The sequence below is a fragment of the Spea bombifrons genome, chromosome 4 (assembly GCF_027358695.1).
Source record: "Spea bombifrons isolate aSpeBom1 chromosome 4, aSpeBom1.2.pri, whole genome shotgun sequence".
NCBI lineage: Eukaryota > Metazoa > Chordata > Amphibia > Anura > Pelobatidae > Spea > Spea bombifrons.
In genome coordinates, this window is record NC_071090.1 from 89792972 (window position 1) to 89817240 (window position 24269).

The following is a 24269-nucleotide window of genomic DNA, read 5'->3' on the forward strand; positions in this document are numbered from 1 at the left end:
TATCATAATTACTACTATTACGCATATAACTGTTATTTCCATCTGGTAATTATGCTCAATCTCCAACAAATGTTAAAAACAAAAGTTTGGTTGCCCCTTGAGGTGTGGAGCCGCCTGATGAGCTAAACATGTACGAGGAGAATGGAACATGGACAACCATAACATGGAGAATGGTGTCCAGTCCAAAGTAACTTCATACAGTTATGGACAAATGGTATAAACAGATCAATGTAGCAAATGAATGCAAATTAAAATGCTTCATTCTTTTGTTAGTCAGAGGCATCTGTTCAAATAGTGCAGGCTAAAATCACTTTTCTGCTCTTGGTATTTAGTTCTTTCATTAAGCAGCAGCCATTGTGTAGCAAGTGGCTGCCCTGCTGTCTGTTTTCTGCCTCCGCTGGAGACGATACTGTACTCTGGATTCAGAGCTCGCTCAAGAGACGTAGCTTGCTCTCTGTGTGGCCCTGAGCTCGACACATCTGCGTGTTTCTGAATGATGATCATAGGCTAGTTAACATAACCGAGGGGGCACATTCCTCTCGTATTGAGACCTACAAAAGGTGGATATAGTTTGGATATCGGTGCTATACTCAACAGGCATTTGGTGTCAAGATAGACCAAGTGGCTACCAATGCATTAGTCCATGCAGTGATACAATGTAACAATTATTTATAAATCTTTTAATATACATTATACTAATTAAAGATTATTTTTGGGGAAAACCAAAGCAAAAATATAAATTATGATAACCAGATCATATATTTTAAGTGGTAATGCTTATGGAAAATGTATTTGTATATGTAAAATGGGGAAAATGCATATGTATATTTTAAGCTCTGTTGATCGAGTCCCATCACACATCTGCATCTGCTCGGCCGCAATGATTATGTAGGACTCCAATTGTAAAGCACTACAGAATCTATACATAATAATAACAACAATAAAAATAATGGATTGATATAAATGCTGACCAGCCTGATCCATTTAACATGAGCAAACCCAGATAAAGCAGAGGTCTGGTCACCCGATCCCAAATCAATATCTGCAAGTGATATAATATAACAGCGTAAAATCCAACGATTTGATCTGCATCCAGATGGTAACTGCACTGTCTCAAGCAAGAAGAAGCTGCTTCGCATCATGTTAACATCCTCTAAAGTGATGCCAAATCTGTCATAAGACCAGGCACAGTATATTACAGCTAGCGATGGGTTAATATCCAAGAAATTACATCTCCATTCACCGCACACACACATTCCGCTAATCACCTTTGATTGGTTGCTTCTGACGATGTACAGCACAATATTTTTAACCATGCGGCTGCTGGCCGGGCTTATTGCATGCATCGGGCAAAGAAAAGGAATAACTTGCTAACTCATTCAACTGACAGCCAGCATACAAACAAGATGTCATGTGCTGTGTTGTGCCCAGACTCCTAATCAGAGATGGAGCCAGCTCACACATTCCACTTATTGCAATGAACAAAGAATAAACAATTAGTCAGACATTCTGTCTAACAGGCCCACCAGACACCTGCCAAACGGTCCACGATGACAATCACTACATTATGTATGGCTTAATATTATTAACATGGTGAGGATCACATTATATAATGCATGTTCCTGATAGCACGTGGTCTGGGGAAATTTCCATTCATGCCACTAGACGATTTCAAATGGACACGCATATTACCTGCTTCGATTTGCCGCTTTATGCCGCTTTACTCGCCGTAAATAAAAACTGTATATCGCATACCTTGTCTAAAATTATATTGATATAGTGACCATCTCTCATTCACAGATAAACAAAGATACTCTAGAACACAAACTATGCAAAAGTGTGTCATTTTACTACAATTGGTGTTTTGTGAAACATGATCTATTTTTTGTTTTTTTTTGGTTAAGGATGTATTTGCGATTTTCTACATCGCCCTGTCCTTGGCGTTATCTGTGCTGTAGACAAAAAAAAAAGTTGTGCTTGTCATGTATAAAACTCACTCTGACAGTTTTATACGTAGCTTATAGACACAGCAGCAAAACATTCCAACACAGAGGACTTGGATATAAATAGTGTCTGGAAGTTTTTTTGGTGGGGGATCCTGGTTTTGCCCCTCAATCATAGCTAAAAATTAACAAAAAAAATAAACTGAGCTCATCAAAAAAATATTTGCGATGAGCTCAGTAGTAAAATACACTGAAAGGTGTAAAATAAGGAGAAACTTGTTTTAAAGTATATCTTTCCATGTTATGAATAAGCTCTAGTTACACAAGCACAGAATTTTGGCTAATCTGTTATTATCGACTGCTGACCTTTACAAAATATCTAGTGTTGGTATAAGGTAAATAAATAACTGCACAGTTTATCTCTATCTTTTACTAGTTAGTCTACCAGACATTTAATAATGGTATAATACTTATTTAATATTCATACAAAAAGGGTTATACCCTCACAGGTATACAAATATGGCTTTTGGGGTGCTACTTAAATGACCGATATGTACATGTAACAAAGCAATGAAACAGCACAAACAAAAAAATACAGATATATTTACATAGCTATACACACACACACACTTACACTTTTTACAATGATACTGTATCAATGGTGTAATTTATATAAAGTACATTGGGGACACTTGCTAAGGGCTTTTTAAACAAATATTCCCGTTGTTCTTTAGATGAATTTCCTATGAGATCTGCAGATACATTCGTAAGTTCACGGGTTCTTGAGTTAAATGTGTGTTTGGAAAAAGAATACTAACACACAATCATTACACATATTTCCTGTATGCAGTCTACAAAACACATTACTAAGTCTGCTAACAAAAGTTGAGTTTTTGAGTTAAACGTGAGTTTGATAAATGTTACTAACGCGCACTTTCAATAAATTCAACTCAACTGGAAACTTGACAGCGACTCAACTTTATATGACTACATGACAGTCAAGATGTGTTGTGTAAAGTTGTATGTGAATTGGGTTGCGTTACGTCTGTTGAGTTAACCCTTTATCTAACTGGTTTTTTAGTCTTAAAGGAACAGACCTCTGTGTATCACAAATAAAAAAGTGTCTCCTGATTGGCCCCTGATTGTTAAACTAGGCCTTAAACACCGACGTCCTATATAAGACAAGGTGGGATCGTATTTCTATTAATTTCTGTTTATTTCATTGACAGTATTTTACAATAATATAGTTTCAATATACCATATAGTATGATTTTTGGATATTTTAATGTATTTTTGCTCTTCAGCAACTTTTTACCACAATAATAACGTGCCCCGATTATTCTGCATATAAAACAAGATATTTGTGATCAGCAATTGTTTTGTGGGATTAAATTGCACAACCTTTTCACAACACCGTAGAGCAGATAACTGATGTGGCGGAATTATTCTTAATGATCTGCATCTCCTTTATAATCTTTATAAAGTGGGGGATTACTAAACGCAACGATTTAAAGCTATTTATGATAAGGATTTCCGCATTTCCCCAAAATGCCCAATAGAGGGTGCCTAGGTTACACGCTAAATATTTAACAACCCGTAAAACCGAATAGGAAAAGACTGCGATATCGGGCTACATTAACTAAACTATGTGATGACCCTGAATTGTTTGTATATATATTCATGAAATCTTTCCGCAGCAACATTTAGGATTGAGCGTGTGCTGTATATAAAATATTTAAATGCTAGTGTAAATGTTTTAACCCCTTAATGACAAAGCCCGTACATGTACGGGCTCAAAATGCATTGTTTTCAATGGGTTTAGGGACCGCCCATTGTCCTTAAGGGGTTAATTCTTTTATTCGGGGAGTTAATAAATATTACCTGATGTTCGTTACAATTAATATTGACTTGTCATTTTTCTCAGAATTCTTGTAGATTCTATATTCATATGATGGTATTATCAGTTTTTGGTAATTATCAGTGGTTTCCTGTGTATATTTATCTGTCTTCTCGTGTCACTAGTTAATTCATGGCAGGAAACCGACTTCCTTTGCAGAACGGGACCATTGGTGAGGAAAGGCCTGCAGATAGAAAAATGTCATTTCATCTTACATAATTACAAAAGTCAAAATGATCTTTGCGGGCCACGGTTGCTATTTACATTTCTGGTGAATGTTCTGGATTTGTTGAATTTCACTTTACAAATCTGACGCGTAATAAGATCATTTTCATGATTTAGTGGGTTTCTATATGAAAGGGTATAAGGTTTTCTATATAATTTAAAACATGTCTTTAATGCTTATGAGAAATAATAATAATTAGAATAAACCCTAAACAATTATCCATATTATGAAATAATCATCTATATCTTATTTGTAGATGAAATCACATAGATGCATTGCACTTTATGCATCTCTCTCTCTCTCTCTCTATTCTAAAACAGCATAATATTGGCTACTTAATTTTGATGAATTTTGGACCCTGCCAAGGCTGGACCGGTGATTTTTAAGTGGCCCTCGCACCCTAAGGCCAGCGATATCCTAATGAGTGCAGCCGCTGTTTTTTTAAGTGTGACAGCCACACACTGCAACAATATCCTCCTGGATAGTCAGTATCGGTAAGTATAAGACCCAACTGACCACCAGCCCACCGGACATTTGCCTGCATGACATAAGCTTCGCTACTTCAACTGTGATCCAGTTTATATTTCTTTTTTATTTGTCTTGTGAAACCGCATCCAACACAGCTAAATTCTATACAGCTTGAGCACTACAGCCGCTTTACATTGATATTGCAGATTCACTGTTGGCGAGTAACACTTGTTGTTCGTCATGTGGCACTAGTGTATTATAAAGAGTTACTGTACAATCTACAGCTTACACTCACACAGAAACTGCAAGCTTTTGTGCAGAACTCTTCATGTCTATCATCGGTTGTATTGGTTTGTCACTAATCGTATACCCTACCCATTGACAGACGCTACAGACTATGACGGAGGTGAAAATAATAATAGAGATTCTCTGATTGCTATTTTATGAAGATTACCTGAAAAAAATGGTAATTTTGGAAGAACTAAATTTTCAGAGGTTCGCTGCTCCTCCAGCATTAATCTACCAATTCAAATAGCCGAATAAACAATTATTTTATGTAATATTGTATTAATATCCCTAAGGTGTTAAATTATCGTCAGATACTTGACTGTTCAGATGATCCTTTGCTGGACTATATGAAAGGGCAAAACATAACAATGAACTCAGATATTATACAACCACAGCTGAGCAACGGTGCAAAAGAAGCACTAAGTTGATAGCAGATACGTGACAATAATGAGGACCTGTGTTCTATGGAGTTATTATGGAATTCAGTGATCTGGAAAAAAATCTTGGTGATCTGGAACCCTTTGTGACGATAAACATACTTAAAAATTATTTCGGTGACAGTTTGTAAAGTTAAGCCACTAAGACTCACAAAGGGTTGAAGTGTATTGTAAATGCAGCATTTGCCAGGTTCTCGGCTTATACGAGTTCAGTTCTTCTTGATTCCCATTGATTTAAATTTCAGCTTTTGTGTGACTCTTGTCACAAGACTCATTGTCTGAAGTTGTGGGGTACTACCAGGTTGGGTCATCTGTGAGTAAGTAGACCAAAATAAAAAACCTCATCATTTAATGAATACACCCCTTTATCCTCACATACTGCTAGCAACTGGTAGAAGAACGCTTGCAAAGTAAAACCAATGCACCTATTTTCAAGCAGGTCGTGGAGTCTTCATACCAAAAAAAGTATCCAGTACACTTAACTTTGAAAAGCAAAACCAAACTATTTAGTTAAATTACCAATGTTTTGCCACCGCTACCAATGTAAAAAAGAGATCTAATACTGGTCAGGGAGTTGCACCCCTTTTTTTTTAATTCACAGGGACTTGTAGGGGTATCAGCTGGTAGATAAAACCCATATGCAGCTAGTAATCATCCTCCTGTTCTCAGTATATAGACATCACCCACTGCCATCAGGAGGGAACGAGCAGGCCCGCTGATCATTATTACTTGCCAAGGCATGTGTTTGCACTGCGGCCCGTTGTGTACAAAGATTGCCAACATAACATCAGCAAAACAACACCTGCCGAGTTTGTTACTTTTGCTTTTCAAGAAGCATTTATTAATCAGGAAATATCTTCTGCGTGCAGAATCCCAGATACCCCTCTAATGGTCATTAAACGTTTACACTGTCTTAATTGTTCTAGTCCCTACATATCCTAATACTCTACAAAGGAGGGAAAGATCCGGAATATAGCACTTACATGCAATAACCAAAAAGTAAAACATTCTTACAATAATGTTATGTCCTTTATCTTATTTTTCTAGACCAACAGTATGGTTTCCACCAGAATCAGCCTCCTGCTCCAAATCAGTGTAAACACACTAAGGGTATAAAATAGTTTAGCAAAGCATGTAAAAAAAACTCATTGAAAATGCCATTTATCTGAATAATTTTCTACACTTTAACGTGTGTTAACTCATGTTTGCCCAGTGTATTTTGTAGAATATAGAGAGACGAATCGGTCAGATATCTGCTTACATACCTTGCTAGGTACTAGCAAAACTACTCAGACAATCTCTATAGTAACCCTATGTATAAATTACCTAACAGATCAATACCACAATGATTTAAGCTAATTCTCCCTTACGAAAAAATTACTGCAGTTTTTCTGAAGTAATACTGCAGTTTTTTGGACATGAAAAAACTGCAATACTGCACTTTTACTGCACTTTTTTTTATATTGCAAACTTACAGTTGTATTTCAATATACTGCAGCTTTATTGCATTTGTACTTCTGTACAAAAATAACTGCAGTAAAACTGCAGTACAGTGAAGTACAAATGCAGTAAAACTGCAGTAAAAGTGCAGTATTGCAGTTTTTTCATGTCCAAAAAACTGCAGTATTACTTCAGAAAAACTGCAGTAATTTTTTCGTAAGGGATGTATTTATTTATATAGTGGGTATATAAATTTTATATATTTATTTATATATAAATTTTATATAACGGGTAAATAGGACATAAGTCATGCGTATCATAAGATTTGTGCATACAGAAACAAATCTCTGAGAATGAAGTTATGCTGTACTTATAATGGTAAGGATGGACTAGGTCTGAAGCAAAGGGCTTCATTTTGAGAATTCCGCAGAAACGTTCAATTAGCCCCAAAACTGCAGCAGCTTGGGCTTTCTCATCATGACTCAATGTCTAGAACATGTATTAACACTCAAGCTATACTGTATGTGATACAAAAAAAGCCTCATATGTAGGATTAATATGGAGTATTATATCGGAAAGCTTCATCTTTTTTATCACATACAACAATAATATTGTATCTATTTCAGGATCATGTATCATTATCATATTCTTGCAAATTGTTACTGAGAACCATAATTCAGTCCCTATCTTCAGTTTTATGGCATCACGAGTGACATCCTCAATTCATTTCCATTAGCTCTACCAAGATTATGGAGGGTGATTTGTGATGCAATGATATGGCAGAGAGAGCTTGAGTTATTGCTCTCAATTATGGATGGCAAGGTTTGTTAATTATGTACCAGTCACTTTCATTTCTACGTCACTCCCTCCAATAACTCGAATCATTTTTCTTTTGGATATCACAACAAATACGGTTCTCAAATCTCATGAGATAATGAACAGGCCAAGTGATACTGAGTGGCATGACAGCAAGCATATTTTTAGCTTAAGATATGTTTTGCGGCATGTTTTTCTCAATTTGGGTAGCACTGATTGAGGGAATATTAACACGACTGAACAATTAATCTAAAGGAAAGCCCATGTCTGGTTTCTAGTTGAACGTAACAATATCGCTATTAATGTTACTGTCAGCAGTGAATTATACCGCAGCATAATGTGCCAGCAAGCCTAGGATATTGCTTTTATTGCCATGTCAAGGGGAGGTGTATGGAGCAAAGCAAACTCTCATAACATTATACCCTCATGTCATTAGTTAGCTCACTGATAGAGACAGACGAATGCTACAAATTTGGGGAAAAGAACTACATCTGCCAGCTTTTTGACCAAAAAACCCCAAATGGAATTAGGATGGGGCGTGCTCTACTTTGATCACCTACATAACAGGGGCTATGTATGAAGTATAAATCTAGAGAGAAAAAAATAGCAGTCAGCATAGCAGCCAACGGAACACACTAGCTTTTTACACAGTCCTGAAGGTGCTTTTTTAAAGCATGTCAGATGCACTCATGGAACATGTTTTGATCACACAATCAATACCGTAATGCGCTAGCATCATTTATGAATATTACTGAAACCTTCCAAACAGCCTATCCCTCATCCAAACTGCCCCTAATGCAACCCTAATGACAAACATAGAAACCTAAAATATGATGGCAGATTCGCCCCATCTGGTCTGCCAATATCTATTTCATCCATTTTCCATCTTCTGCACTTGTTACAGTAACTACTTATATGCCCTATATCTTAGCCCAAACCCACAAGGTTCTACTCAACCCTCCACCTACACACGCATCAGTTATTATGAACTAAATACTTAAATTTCAAAATAAAGGAGGCATTTCATGCTCCATAGTATATGTGCTGGCATGTACTCCATAGGCATGTATAGTTTGCTTCTCAAATAATATATTACAGTTTAGCTTCAAAGCTGTCTGAGACTCTGAGAGTGCACTCCCACTGTCTCTGTCTGGATTCTATATTAATCAGGTCCATGCATGGTATCCCTGGCTGCAAGAGGACTGGAAGGGCCATTTGGGGGCTACCTCCCCCTTTCAAGATCAGTCCATGGTGAAAATGTAATTTTTAGAAAAGAAAAAAAAAGGAATTAAATAAAATAACGAAGTTGTAAAATTATAATAAAAGGAGCGCATGGAAGTGGGAGACATCACCTTAATCATTGCCATGACCCTCTTGGAAACATTTCTGTTTTTGCTTTGGAACTTACTACTGTGTTACATAGTTACATGGCCAGGCAAATACTGTTGGTGACTATGAGTTGGGACAAAGAAAGGATGCCTAAGTATAATGGGAGTTGTAAGCTGTTGGAGGGTTCTTTCTGGTTCATCCCAATCTCTAGCAAGTAGAAGATCAGTCCCAGACATACCGGATATATCATTTGGTTTATTTGCACCATTGTAATAAGGGCCATCTAATAATGAATGTTTGGCATGCAGAGCAGTATTACTGTCAATGTTTTATTAAGATATTTTACTAGAAAAGGTATCTTGTGATTAACAATCTCTTTCAAGTACGTCCCATAGAAGCCTCGAGTGGGGAGTGATTTCCCTGTATGGAATATTTTAGAAGAAAGAGTAGCAGTGTGTATGATGGTTTTTTTTGCTCTTTTTTCTTGTTTATTTCATAAGAACTATCTCAGTATAATAATCCAGGTTCAAATGAGCCAGTGGATTCATGACTCCTTACACAACGAATCAATTTGTACCTTGCCATGTTGCAAACAGCACCTTTCAAGAACTATTTAATAAAAGATGATTCAACCCAAAAAGAGCAATAATACTCAATATTCTCCTAATTTAAAGGAATGAGATTTTAGAATGAATTTAAACGATGAGTATAATAATAATATAATTAGAATATTTTTGTCTTTGGATACACAATTATACATATGATAAGTTTGAGATACGAGAGTGAGGTGCTTCAATAGGCAGCATCACCAAAAGGACACAGCATCTATATGTATCTATATCTATCGGGGTCTGTGAGGATAATTACGGTATACTTCAAAACAGCTACGGCCTGACGTCAGATTGTATTGCATCCCTGCTCTCTGTGGACACTGCGATGTTAAGGCATGTACCTCCGTTGTAAGGAGGTACCTCCACTCTGGTCCTCCTTACCCTTATGAGCATGCGGAATGTCAAGGATACTGGTGCTGCATTCTTGGCCAAGTCGGGAAAAAGATAGTTTTCATTATCAAGAAATAAGAAATCCTATAATATTTAATTTAATAGTAATTTGAGAAATGGGTAATAATTTAAAAAAGTGCAATATGGAAAGCAGAAAGCAAACATCTCCAATAAACCAGACACTAACAAGAATCCAACAAAAAAAAAACAGGTACCTTTACATAAAGCTTACATAATATTATTATTTTTTTATTATTATTATTATTTTTTTTTAATGTTTCATAGTTCTTATGAAACACATTGGTAATAACTCCCAAACATTTTGGGAGTTATCCTCCTGTAGACCCCTCGTCATGTTAAAAAAAAAATCATCTGAATTGGACTATGTGATAAAAACCTAGCAAAATTACTATAAGAACAGGCGATTATATTTTATGTAAAATAAAGACAAGAAACCAAGATTTAACAAAACACAGAACTGTCTATTCAGGTTGGAAGAAAAAAAAACAAAAAGTTTGTAATCTAAAGGAAAACATGGATGCTGAAGGATTACTTTATTGCCAACGTGGGATCTCTGTGCTCACAATCAATCACATCTACCTACTGTCCTTAGTTTATTTTAGTCTCAGACATGCAGATGTTTCAGCGCAGCGGAGCTCAGCTCATTCATGACAAATCAGTAGCTACACCTTGGCTTATTGCAATTATAACCAATTCACATGCAGGATTAGGTTTGACAAATGTATTTAACAGGCTTGGAGATTTGCATCAAGTCTTCATAATGAATTGCACGGACAAAAAAAAATGTCAAGGGAGAGATGGTGGGGTGCGTGGAAAAGAAAGACATTTCAATAGATCCTAAATCCCCCCAGAGATCATTCCTTACCCAGCATTAAGGGATGCGTTGTTGGTGCAAATGGGTTAATCAAGACATTTGTAACCATTTTTAGTGTGATATGGCTGTGTACTTCATTGATTAACATTGTTTTGCTTCCTATGTTCATAAATGGGTTAACAGCAGATGCATATAGATTAGCTGACCTTTTTTCAAGCAGTGTCAAGGTGGCGGCAAGGCATCACCAAGGACTTTGGGACAGAAATGGTTAAGACCAATGATTAAGAAGAGTATTTATCAATATATTATATATGATATATTAGATCTTTGCTACTATTGAAATATACAGTGCAAAATATATGTGAATAATAAATATGTTTGAATTTCACCTTTGTATGTGATTTTTTTAATGAAAATGGCTTACTTTTACATATAAAAAAGTGGGTTTTTTTTAAATGTTTATTGCTATATTTAGTGTTCATGTTTAACCCCTTAATGACAAAGCCCGTACATGTACGGGCTCAAAATGCACTGTTTTCAATGGGTTTAGGGACCGCCCATTGTGCTTAAGGGGTTAATTCTGTTACAGTGGACACAAAATGTGTGACTTTTTTAATCTACAATCCTATCTAAAGGTACGTTAATTGAAATAGGATACAAATCTATATTTTAATTGTGTGACCTTCCAGCACTGATTGGGTTAATTACTGGAACAATTATTTCATGGCGCTCCCCTACCTCTGTCAGCATCGCAAACAGCTGTTTACTGGAGACAGGGACCTGAACATATTAATGAATATAAATGATTTTACCCTTTACAGTCGCACATATGGCCGGGAAACCAATAATGGATTGTAATGTGGTTTAAGTTTAAGCTCAATCAATATCTTGATTTCCTGCCTGTGGTTTTGCAAAAAAAAAAAAAAAGAAATAAATAAAAGAAATAATTAAAAAATAATAATAATTATAATAAAAAAGAAGCTAGTGCAGTGGCTTCAGGCATCGGAAGAGCACCCGAGGCAAAGCAAGAGTTCTGGGAAAAAGGTAATAGGGGTTTCCTGTCAATGGTGGAATAAGGCCTGAGTTATTCACTGCAGCGCTGTGGGTATAGGTTCCTGATTATGGTGTATTATTAATGTTTAAAGTGCTTTAGACACATTGGCCCCTTCTCAATGTGTGGAAAGGCGTCTTCTTCAGGCTGGACTGGAGAATTAAATCTCTTCGAACGAAAGTGTCCAGACTTCCATTGCTGTATTTCATGCGCTGGGTATGTGTGTGTGTGTGTGTGTGTGTGTGTCTGTGTGTGTGTGTGTGTGTGTAATAATTTAACCCTTTTGCTGCCAGTGGCATTTTAAAGAGGGCACTTTTTTATTTCTCATATTATCAATGAAGCAAAGGTCGGAAGCACATAAGAGGTCTTGCCCACGAGGATGGTATTTGGACAGTAGCTGTCTTACACACATTCCACATTAAAGGAATCTTTTTTTTCTAGCTTAGCGAGAGGTCAGACCTGTGTTACCATGGTAACTGTCCACAATGGCACTCTCTATAGAGATGAAGGGAACCGATAATAAAGTTTAGCGTTTTGAAGATTTCGCAGTTTCCTTGGCTATATTTTGACAGGGGTTCTGTTGGCGATAATGTAGAGCAATATGCTTTAATTCAACAAAATATATACACACCCTGTAGTTAATAATCAAACATGCATGTGCTTCACACATTTAGAGCATTACAGAAAGTATTCATAAGATTTACCGTAATATCCAATTTCAGTTCTATACATCAGGATACTTTAAAGAGCTTACAACAAAGCAAGGAATCGGGGACGCCCAGCCAATACTAAAAGCACCTATCGGAAGGATAAATATTGGGGATTGCGTCAAATTATATGTCTGTATATTGCGTAGCCTACCATTATGTCAAGGTACCATAAAAACACTAATTATCCTGCTTACCCTAGAATGTAAACAGTACAAATTCCGGGGGTCTGGGTGATAGCTATAGAAGTGTGTGTGTATATATATATATATTCCATGCCAGTTTATTGACCTCTGATTAAAACCCCGCTGTGTGGCTAGCGCTGCCCCTTCACTATGATACTCTCCCAGAAGGAGTTCTCCGAGTAAAGTACCCTAGGAAGTTTTAAGATACGGTTATTTGTGCTGTAAAAAGGTCCCATCCCTTATTTAGGAGGAGCAGCCCCAAACATCTTCCTTACAAACTGCTCCATATGACATCAAAGCGATCACACAGGGCCCCAACTTTGATTGTGATTGTTGATTGCTTTCCAAGCTTGTGTAACCCATGATGTGCCAGGCACACCAATTGTTATTAAGGGGATGCATTCTACTGGGTTAATTCTAGTTATAACCATTGAATCTATGTACTATTTAAAGGGTTGGGAAATTGTTGGCGCTATATAAATAAATGATCCTCGCCTAATGCCCCTCAATTTTAAGTGACCAGAGTTTATCACATTTTTTCTATAGCCCAAAATCTCAGAATTAATGTCAATATAAAAGAAAAAAAACTAAAAATTAAAGCGTGTAACAAAAAAATGCCCTTTTCAACATAGAAGAAAAGGTCAATAGGTCACAAAGTCACAAAAAACTTTGAGAAATCATTTAACTTCTTTTTGGTCATTTAATGTTGGAAGGAATTCCAAACTACTTTGTGATGCACAGAGTTTAGATAAATATCCAAATTTCAATGTACATAAAAGCACAGTCTAAATATTGACATTATTTACGGTAAACCCCTGTGTGTACTAAAGCACAATGATCCTACTCAATCTCTTTCCAGTCACTTCATCCTCGGCCATCTGTCTGGGTCTGATGTGGATAGATATGCCAGGAGACTGTTATTAATAGAATCATCTACACCTAGGTATGTGCTCAGAGACCTACAATTAGAATTTTGCAATTAAGTAGTAACATGACAAAATTGTACCTACTGAGTAGTGTTAACAAAAACAGAAGTTCTAAGGAACTAAACATTTTGTCTGTGTTTATGCTTTCAGCTTTTTTACTATAATGTCATCAGAATCCTCCTTTGGGATACAAATTCAGGGGCACATTTAAGAAGAAAGATAACCCTTTCTTAAAGCAGGCCAATATAGTGCCTGAACGAGCCACCTAGTGGTTATGCTTTTATGTCTACGGCCCTAAACCCTTCCAACTAACAGTTTACACCAGACCTGGACTTTACACCTGGCAAACCGGCAAATGTCTGGTGGGCCGATGCCAGATGCCGCTGGTCTTTTGCCTTTGCTGATTAATCATTAAGTCAAAAACCGATGAAGCTAAAGTTATCACTTCAATCTCAATAATGATGGGGTATCGGACATAATGAGGGATCTGTTTAAAATCGTCACATGGGCTTGGTGAAGGCAATGTATATATGTGCTGAGAAAAAAATTGAATGAGATTGAGGAGTTTATTGCTTCTAATAGGTGGCAACCATACTGGTAATATGGGCATTGAAAATGTATAAAGTATATTTACCTTTAGGCTGTATTCTCAGTTTTCCCTATTTATTGTATCCCTTAATGCGAAATATGTAGGTGCTGTATAAATAGAGGAATTGCCCATGTCAGTGCTGACGTCCATTCAAAGAGTGTACAGTTCATACTATGGAATATAAGATACAATGTGTTTATATACCTTGAAACATTCAGCTCACCTGCAAACTCCAGGGTTAGTAATTGACCCTTGGAGTATAACAACATCATGATGACATTCAGGTTCTTAAAATAAACTCCTTTAAGGGATTGCTTTAATATTGGTGGCATTTCAATGACATTTCTTTTTTTCAGCAATGTATACTAATACTCAATAGTTGAGAAGCATATATGGGAAGCTGAAATGGGTCTTGGACATCAATCTAGTTGGTACCACTGAGAGTGTTGTCAGTGTGTTTGTTTCTAAACTCAAAGGCTTGAATGTGAAAGAAACAAAGATATAAGTAACAAAAGTGGACATCCATGACATAGTGTTTTAAGTACACATCTAGAAAATAAATAAAGAAAAAAATGATTTTTTTTTAAACCTGAATGTGTTATAGGGCCCATCCTTATCCAAAATGCACATTGTATGCAAATTCCAATGGAAATGATCAAGTTGTCCGTACCAGTGAGCTTCCACGGTCATGAGTGCAGTGTTGTTTATGTCAAGTAATCGCAAGTGATGTCATGAAGCACATAATGTTTCTGTCTGCCAAGCAGAAGCATTTTTTTTTCTCTTTTCATTCCACTTTAAGAGGAATAATAAAAAAATTCTGATGATGAGGATTATTATAACATGGAAGCAATTAAAGAGCCAATGTAGAAAGCCCATATTTTCATAAAAGTTGTACTTCCAACAAGAGATTACTATCTAGCATCCTTGCTATTATTTAAATCCCAAGAATAAAAAGCAGTATAGGCATATGAGCATTTGCTAATGAACAATTCTATCACAAATTATTACAATGAAAAAAAATATAAAAAAAAAATCTATCATCCCTTTTTATATATAATATTGATATTAACAAAAAAAAGGACAGATTTAATTGTATCTATTGAATTTAAAAATGCCCATTTCTAACCCGGCAGTGATAACCTTTCCTATCAACTTTTTTATTTTATTTCAGTAGCTGCTTCCTCCTCAATAAGGAACAATATGCTGCTTGTCAAAGACAGAGTGATGTTATGCAGGTACACCAGATGGATAAACCTAGTGTGACTAATTATTGTGTATTTGGCTTTAATTATTATCATTTATAATAGCGGAAAAGACAATAGAGGTTCATTGACATAGCAGGATATATTGGCGAAACAGCAAAAGCGGTTTTGTAAGTAGAGAATTTCCAGAAGTATGTCATATATTAACTGTAAATATCAGCCTTTCCTTTATAGGACCCTCAGTGGGACTTTAATGTATGTATGTTGAATTGGTGGCTCTACTGTAAAAGCAGCCTAAATTCTGTGCTGACTATCTAGATTAAATCACGGTCTGGCTTACACTAAGCTAATTGAGACTCGGTTTATACTCTTATGTGAGTGACTTTATAACTTTATAGTCTTCTATGAGAGTAGATGGGCAGATTTTCAATTCATAAGGTCACACAGGTCAAGTGCTGCTTCCTTCATATGTAGGAGGGTTGTTATGTACGTTGGTGAATGGTTTTGTGAAAGACTTGTGTGTTAATTGTCTGCTTACCAAATTACAGGAGCTAGAGGCAGATGACTTTCCTTAGCTATCATGACTGACAGTCATTTCTGATTCAGGGTGATTCAGGGTGTTGCAGCAGAGGTCTAGCCGATGAAGTGTAGTATATGTTTGGTAGGCAATGGCGAAATATTGGTACCTCAACAGCTTTTAAAGCAGTTCTTCAATTAGTAGGGAATGGTTGACTGTCCTCAAGTTTCACGTTGTATTTGTTAATGTACTAGAAGGTAGCGCTGACCAAATGCTCTTGGTGAATCCTAGGATCAGTATAAGGATGGAATGGATGAGGCTGTTAACGTCACCTGATGACTATGTAATGTAACAGTTAACTGATAACAGTATCTAGCCTATGGAAAGAATACAAAGATAATACTGATGCTAAACGTAAGCCTCGTACAAGCAGAGATGATATTACAGTAAGAATTTTAGGATTGCTTTCCTGCTCGGGAACTGGCATTTTGATCTGACTCTAGAGCAGGGGTGGGCAATTAATTTTCCCATGGGGCCACATGAGAAATTGGAATGGTTTTAGAGGGCCAGACCTCTACAAACTACAAACTCCGAAGCCTTGTCCATTTTGTTAACTTATGTGCTGTTTAATAAAGTTATTCAAGCCTACGTCATTGGTAGAGGTGCTTGAATAAGTAAGGCCTGAATAACTATTAGCACAGCACAGAAGTGAACAAAATGAACAAGGCTTCGGAGTGCATACCGTATTTTTCGCTCTATAAGATGCACCTGCTGATAAGACGCACCTAGATTTTAGAGGAGAAAAAAAAGGAAAAAATATTTTGAGCTAAAAAATGGGCTAAAATATTTATTACAATAACTGAATAAGCTATGAACACAGTAAGACACACGCAGTAAGACACACACAGACACAGTAAGACACACACAGACACAGTAAGACACACACAGACACAGTGAGACACACACAGACACAGTGAGACACACACAGACACAGTAAGACACACACAGACACAGTAAGACACACACAGACACAGTGAGACACACACAGACACAGTAAGACACACACAGACACAGTGAGACACACACAGACACAGTAAGACACACACAGACACAGTAAGACACACACAGACACAGTGAGACACACACAGACACAGTAAGACACACACAGACACAGTAAGACACACACAGACACAGTGAGACACACACAGACACAGTAAGACACACACAGACACAGTAAGACACACACAGACACAGTGAGACACACACAGACACAGTAAGATACACACACACACAGTAAGACACACACACACAGTAAGACCTCCCTCCCTAACCCCCCTTCTCAGTATCTCCCCTCTAACTCCCTAACCCCCCCTTCTCAGGATCTCCCCCCCCGCCCCGGTCACTTACCTTAAACTCCTGTGTTGGAAGCGTGAGGCGTTTGTCTCGGGTGCCGGCGCTTCACTGCTGATCGCCGGCGTCTGACGTCATATGCCGGCGCCCAGCGTAAAGCGCCGGCACCCGAGACAAACGCTTCCAACACAGGAGTTTAAGGTAAGTGACCGGGGCGGGGGGGGGGGCACCGGACTCATTGGTGAGTCACCAGGACACTCTTTGCGGGCCGGTCCGAGCTATTCAGCGGGCCGGATGTGGCCCGCGGGCCGTGCTTTGCCCAGGTCTGCTCTAGAGCCATATAGTAAATTACTATGTTACTATATGGCTCTAAAGCCAGATCAAAATGCCAGTTAGGAAAGCAATCCTAAAAATCATCTCTGCGCCTTTTGAGTTGCCTGTTTTTGTTACATAATGGTTACATTTTTTTAAAAAGCATCCCAAATACAAAGCAGCCAAAATGCAAAGTAATTAGTGCCTGGAATTTGTATTACTACGAGGTTTTACAAGCCATAGAGAGCACAAGCAGATGTTGGTTGCTGGCCTTGTTCTAAACAGTATCATTTTATGAGGTCCATGGGGTAGCAAGGTGGTTGAATTGTACACACACATAAATTACTTCTGGCTTCAATTAACAACAGTCTGGTCCTAATAAGTGTACAGAAGATAAAGGTGTGAGATCTCCAACACAATTACTAACAGTGTTAAGCCTGTTACCATTCCAATTAACTTTTGGTGTTCACTTTTCAATGATGGGGTGAATATCATCCTCTAGGGAGAATTGGGGATATATTCCAGCCACTGATTCTCACACATCTTTAACTAGAACCATTCTAATCAAGAGTGCCCATTAACACAAGATATTGTAGCTAATACGCCTGGAGCATCTCTTACGAAAATGAGGTCTATTAGCAAGGAAGATCATGATGGCCGCAATATCAGTACCAACTTATTAATACCGATCAATGAACACTTTTTTTTCAGATTGTACACTACAAATATGGATTGTCCCATTATTCATATTGATTTGCCAATATATTTACATAGTTTATTTCTGTTTCATCTTCCAGAAGCACGTAATGTAGGAATGTGTTCATTAAGGTTTTTTTGGTTTAACATACCATATTGTGCAGGTGAGTCTGGCTACAAGAAAGGACCACAAGCGTAATGGTCAGTTACACAAAGCTGATATTTCACTTATATATGAATATGGATATTTGCTGACTATTGTACAATCTACAGGCCATCTGACTACCTTTATACCTGTTGTCCATTTCCAGTTCTGGTCTATCCTAAAGTTTTCTCATTGGTCCCATATATTTTGCCTTATTTATCAATGATTTGGAACAGGACACTAGAAATACAATCTTAATGTTTGCAGACGACATCTAATTATGTAAGGTAATCAAATCAGAGCTGGATGTTAGCTCCCTACCAAGTTAAACAAGAGAAGCATTTCAATATGAAAAAATGAACATTATAACATTTACAGAAGAAAAAAAACAGGTTGAATGTGTTTGAGTAGTTGTTGATAAACTTTCTAACCGTATGGAGCAAAAATAAGCAGGTTTCTATGCCATGTTAAATGGGGAATGGGTGGATGTGAATATAATATTGTCCTTTTATATATAATTGGTGAAGACTTCAATACAATTATGGACACCTTCTTGTAAAATATATTATGGAACTGGGTAAGGCTCAGATATGGACAACAGCATTAATTAAAAACCACCTAAAGCTAGTTCTCCCTACATTGGAGAAGACACCTACGTGGAGATCTACAAGTAGTTTCAAGGACAATAAGACTTGTCTGCAGATATTTTTCCTTCTAGATTGTTGGCTCTTGTGAGCAGGGCCCTTCTCACCTTTTTGTTTCTGTAATACCAAAGCTGGTGATGCATTACTTGTTAAGTCCTGTATGCCCATTGCACAGCATTGTCACATATGATGGAGTTTTATGAATGGTAGGTTTTTATTTTACATACACACACATATACATACACATACATTAAAAAATATCACCAAAGTGTATGGACAACACAGTAATAACCTTTAATGTTTGCAGAAAATATATTTCATGTTAAGTCAAGTTTTCTACAGTCAGCGCGGCTAAGATATGGAGTGCACTGCCACGTGAAACAGTTTTGGCAAATTCAGTTCTTTCAATAAAAAGTTGGAAGCCTTTCCAGCAACCATGCATTCAGGATTATAACAATTTCACTTTGATGCAGGGTTTTTTACCGTTTTGGAGTGATATCGGATAATAGCCTATGATGTACCCGTGTCATTCTGAAGTTGCAATTTATGCCTTGAATACATGAAGACACAAGCCTGAAGGACTCACCAGCCATTGACATATTTTGTACATATTTTTTTTTAGCATTATACTTTTGTGTCTTTTTTTATGACAAATTACAGATGTATAAAATATGACCCAAGAAATCAACACATTAGTATTCTATCACAGAGAGATTTAGAAGGTGAACAGGTCACTGTTTCTTATCAGTAGATGATCCGTAGAATGCACATCCTTGTATGTAGGACGTCATTGCTGTAAGATTAAAACAAAAAGAGGAAGCGAGAGAAAGAAAATACCAAAAAGGAAAGACTAACGTGCCTGAATACTCTTGTTTTTCTCTTCTCGATGGGGAGCCAATCCTTTGCGGAGGCTGCTCCTCTGTGTCTTGTGCTTGCAAACTTTTAAAATGCATTATTATGAATATTACCGGCTAAATACAAAGCATATGGCAACCCCATGCTGCCTCTCATCTGTCTCTATGGGAACCCTTGCTGATCTCTGATGGCTTAGATCCAATTAAAAGTTTGTGGTCTATTTGTCAAGATGGCTGAACGAGCAGAACCAATATTTGTTTTAAAACAAATTGGCTTCTGAAGATTTTGACGCTGAACAGCTCTGAAAGCTACAGTGGGAATAATGTGATAGATAAAAATGGCTGCTTTCAACCTTTTCAGAGTCAACTGAGAGGTGAAAGCTCTAGAAACCCTTTGAGGACACAGAAAGGGTTTAGGGTTAAACATCTTCAAATCATATCTGAAGTTACAGGGAGTTACTTCTAATCGAAGCATACATTAAATGGCATACCATGTATACAATTATATATGAGATGTTTGATTTTTAAGATTTTTTGTTTTTGTATATCTTAAAATATTTACATTAATCACGGTTTGGCATGAAATGGCAGAACTTGTTATATAACTGTGTAAAGCATCATAAGAGTTAAATATTTCTTATTTTAATAGCATTTTACAAACACCTAAAAGTTACTAAAAAGAGCATAACACCTAGTATTTCTATAGCGCCTTTCTCCCAGTGGGACTCAAAGCACTTTAAGCGCACGCTCTCGCAATTAACTCAACCGGTAGCTGAATAATCGTTGATATTAAAGAAACTTGTGAAGTCTCTGGCACTTTTTGATGGAGTTGATTATACTCACTCTAGATTGTAAGCTTGAGAGCAGGGCCCTCTACCTCATGTTTTAGTCTGAATATATTACAGACTAATTTTGTCTGTAACTTCCCTTCTTATGCTCTGTACCAAAGCGCTGTGTAATTTGTTGGCGCTGTATAAGTAAATGGTAATAATAATCACGGTAATAATATAAACATAAATACACAGCCCCCTCATTGAGCAAAAAATGAATTGTCCAGGGTAGTGATATTTGTAATAGCCCTGCATTACACTAAGCATCCCTGATTAAATGAGTTATCTGGTTAACTTCAACTAAATTGTTCGGCTTTATTAAACAAGCTTAAAGTGTATTTAAAGTGTTATAAGCACTAAAGAAATATTTATTTGTACATTCCAAGTACATTTACTGTGCAATTTCTAATACACTAGAACCCAGGGAAACCTGCATGCACACAAGGGTTAGGCAAATGGTGTTTGTGATTCATAAATCCCTCTACAGCTGGAACCTATGTGTTCTTAGGGTACAATGTGTCTTTGGAAAGCCAAATACAAGCCTTTTAACACGTGAGTTTGAACTTGGAATTATGCGTTGCTTGATTCACTGAATCCAGTTGACACGTGATTGTCACATGCGGCTCGTGTATTATATTATAAAAGTGGTAAAAGTACATGCTACTTTACTGTGTTAGAAGAATATGTAACTTGACAAGTCAGACTAGACCCTTGGTTCTTTTGTTACTTCAGAGCCTCCAATGCCTTGCCCTCAACGTCCAATTTACAATACAATCTTAAGATGTCATATGAGAAAGAAAAAAAAGAAAAATAATAGGAAAACATATCTCGATTCCAATCAAATGGGGGGTGGGTAGGGGGCAAGGAAAAGCAAGCCTTGTGCAACTTCCATCTATGCATTGCTTACAAAAATAAAACACAACACAGCATCCATATCTGCAATCCTTCCTTTAAGGTTTAATTTAACAATAACATTTGTGATGAGGGGTCCTGCACATCTCTGGGGCATTGCGCTTGAAATTGCACACACTCTGCACCATTTATCATAGGCTGACATGTGTCATGTTTCAGGCTTCTGCTCCAAGAGGTTACCGCTCACGCTACTCCTTTGTTCATCAGCTGCTGAGACTCGAAAGGCACCTTTCTGTCTAGATATTTCTCTTTTTGCTTGTATTATTATTAACCCCACAAAACCCGCTGACAGATCCTTCCGATGCCAGTGATAGACAGTGGTTCTTTTCGTGTACATGTAAATTCTACTAAATCAGAGTGCTTTGGACGATGTATAAACAACATGGACGTCTGTTAAATTTATATGCATCATTAATGTAATTTGCAGACATAGCTGGCTTTCTGTTTCAGCACTCCAGCAGTTTAATAAGGTAAAGAACTATTGATCAAATCATCGGCATGCAATTCGGCCAGTTGATGCCACGTATAAAGAGGATCATTCGTGCACGCATGGGATCTTCCACTTTTTAAAAATAAAAGTAACCATTTTTTCTAACAGGTGGGCTGTATAAATGGATATTGCTGTGCCAGTCCCTGAGGAGATGTTCCAGTGAAGTTTAAGTGATATCCTTTAGTGGACTAGTGATCAAAAGTCCAGTCCACGAGGGATGCACACAGGCCAGGTTGTGAACTCAAAGCCTGGAGGTCAACACCTCAAGACTAGGGTCTAGACATGTTAACTTGCTTCTAGCTTCACCCCTAATCATGACTTCCTTTAATAATGGCCCTGGGCAAGCATGCCCTACTGGCCCTTCAAGCTCAGCTATACCGGCAACCACAAACCCACTCTGGTACAGTGACCCATGGTGAGCCTCCCTCTTTCATGAAGCATGCTAATCTTGCACATGTGTAATACATTAGGAGGCCCAAGTGAAAGCTGCTGTGAGCACTGAAACCAGGCTTTGTCTCTGGACAATTGCCTCTTTTTGTCCCGACTCAAAGATGTCCCTTCTTCTAATGTAAATTAAACTAATTAGGAAATGCCTTTTGGCTAATTCAATGTGAACCTATACATGAAACAGACTTGTCTTCCACACACTTGTAGATGACATGTCTTCTAAACAGGTGCAAATGGGCCAAAAATGATTCGGACAAATTTTTCAGTTCGTCTTTGGCCCATAAAATTTTAGGCAACGGATTATGCTCGTTGCCCATTTAGTTCAGACAAAAATTCAGGGGCATTTTTAATTCAGGAACGTAATTCATTGCCCAGTGCCCACATTCACTCACACGCACTCTGCCCCAGGTTATGTCCGCGGTGATCTGAAAAGAGATAGAAGATAGACAATAAAAGGGAGAAGATGAAAGAGAGAAGATAGAAAATTCAGAACTTTTTGCTTCATTTTCATCAGCTTCGTTGAGGGGGGGTTATCTGGGCTTGTTTTCGTGGCTTTCAACAAAAACGCTGAATTTGCCAAAATTCAATACATTTTAAGTTTTTTAATTTTACTTTAAGTAAAATATTTAATTCTCAATGTTTTTTTTTTTTTTACAGTAAATGACATTTACTTAAAAAAAGCTACACCCAACACAAATATTGTATCCAGTTGTTATAGTTTCATAGAACCTGCTCAAAGAATAAAAGCTCATCTAGGAGACCTTGAAAATGAGTTTCTTACAACCTTCACTTTTTGTTTACCATGCAAACAATGAAAGTTTGAAGTTCCAGTTTGTATTATTTCACTGCACCTTTTCACCAATATACTTTTAAGAATTATCTTGCAACATTAGGAGAGCCATGACTAGTAAGTGGCATTACTATACATTTCATATTCTTCTGGAAAAATTAATCTTTTGTATTTTTTTTTTTTTTTTTGCAAAGACTGCTCCTGTGCTAAATAATAGAAATTAAAAACCAGAATTCAGGATACTTTGTTACTCATATGTCCAAAAAAATCTAATTGCTTTTGCAGCCTCAAGGACAGAAGTTTGAAAAGGAAATCTCCGGATTAAGTTTGAAAAAGAACATAACAGACCAACGTTGTTAAGAAGACTCACCTGCTTTTGAATTAAAATTAGATTTATTAAGAAGTTAATATATTTCTGAATAGTATAAATGTTTTATTCAGGGATTTTTGTTTTAAAAGCCAACTAATATAGGCTCTGCATTGCCCTTTCCAAATATTCAATTTACATAAACTGATGATGTTAATTGATTCATATGGATGTGAGAACAGTTCTCATAGGTAGAGGAAGCAGGGGTCATCCTGAAGAGGTCTAGTGTTCAGTAGCCCATCTGATGCACAAACGTGAGTGGAGTTGTTGGAAAATGTCCAGGACCACAGTGGAAGGCTAGACTCCTTTTCATTAGAGTGGAATATGCTTCATCTATTAATATTGTAATTTATTTAATCAGAGTGGGGTTTTGGTGAATGTCTCATACTAATACGTTAAGGGGCAGCCAAGTGGTGCTGCTACAGCAGATGCTTGCTTGCTGTAATGCCAAGAATATAAAATAAGGGTTAAATTAAAAAGGTTTTTATTTCCGCATTTTGAGATGTAATCCAGAGAAGCAGTAACTCAGAACAAAATACAGCCTTAGACTTTTCCTTTAAATACTGCTGTTACAG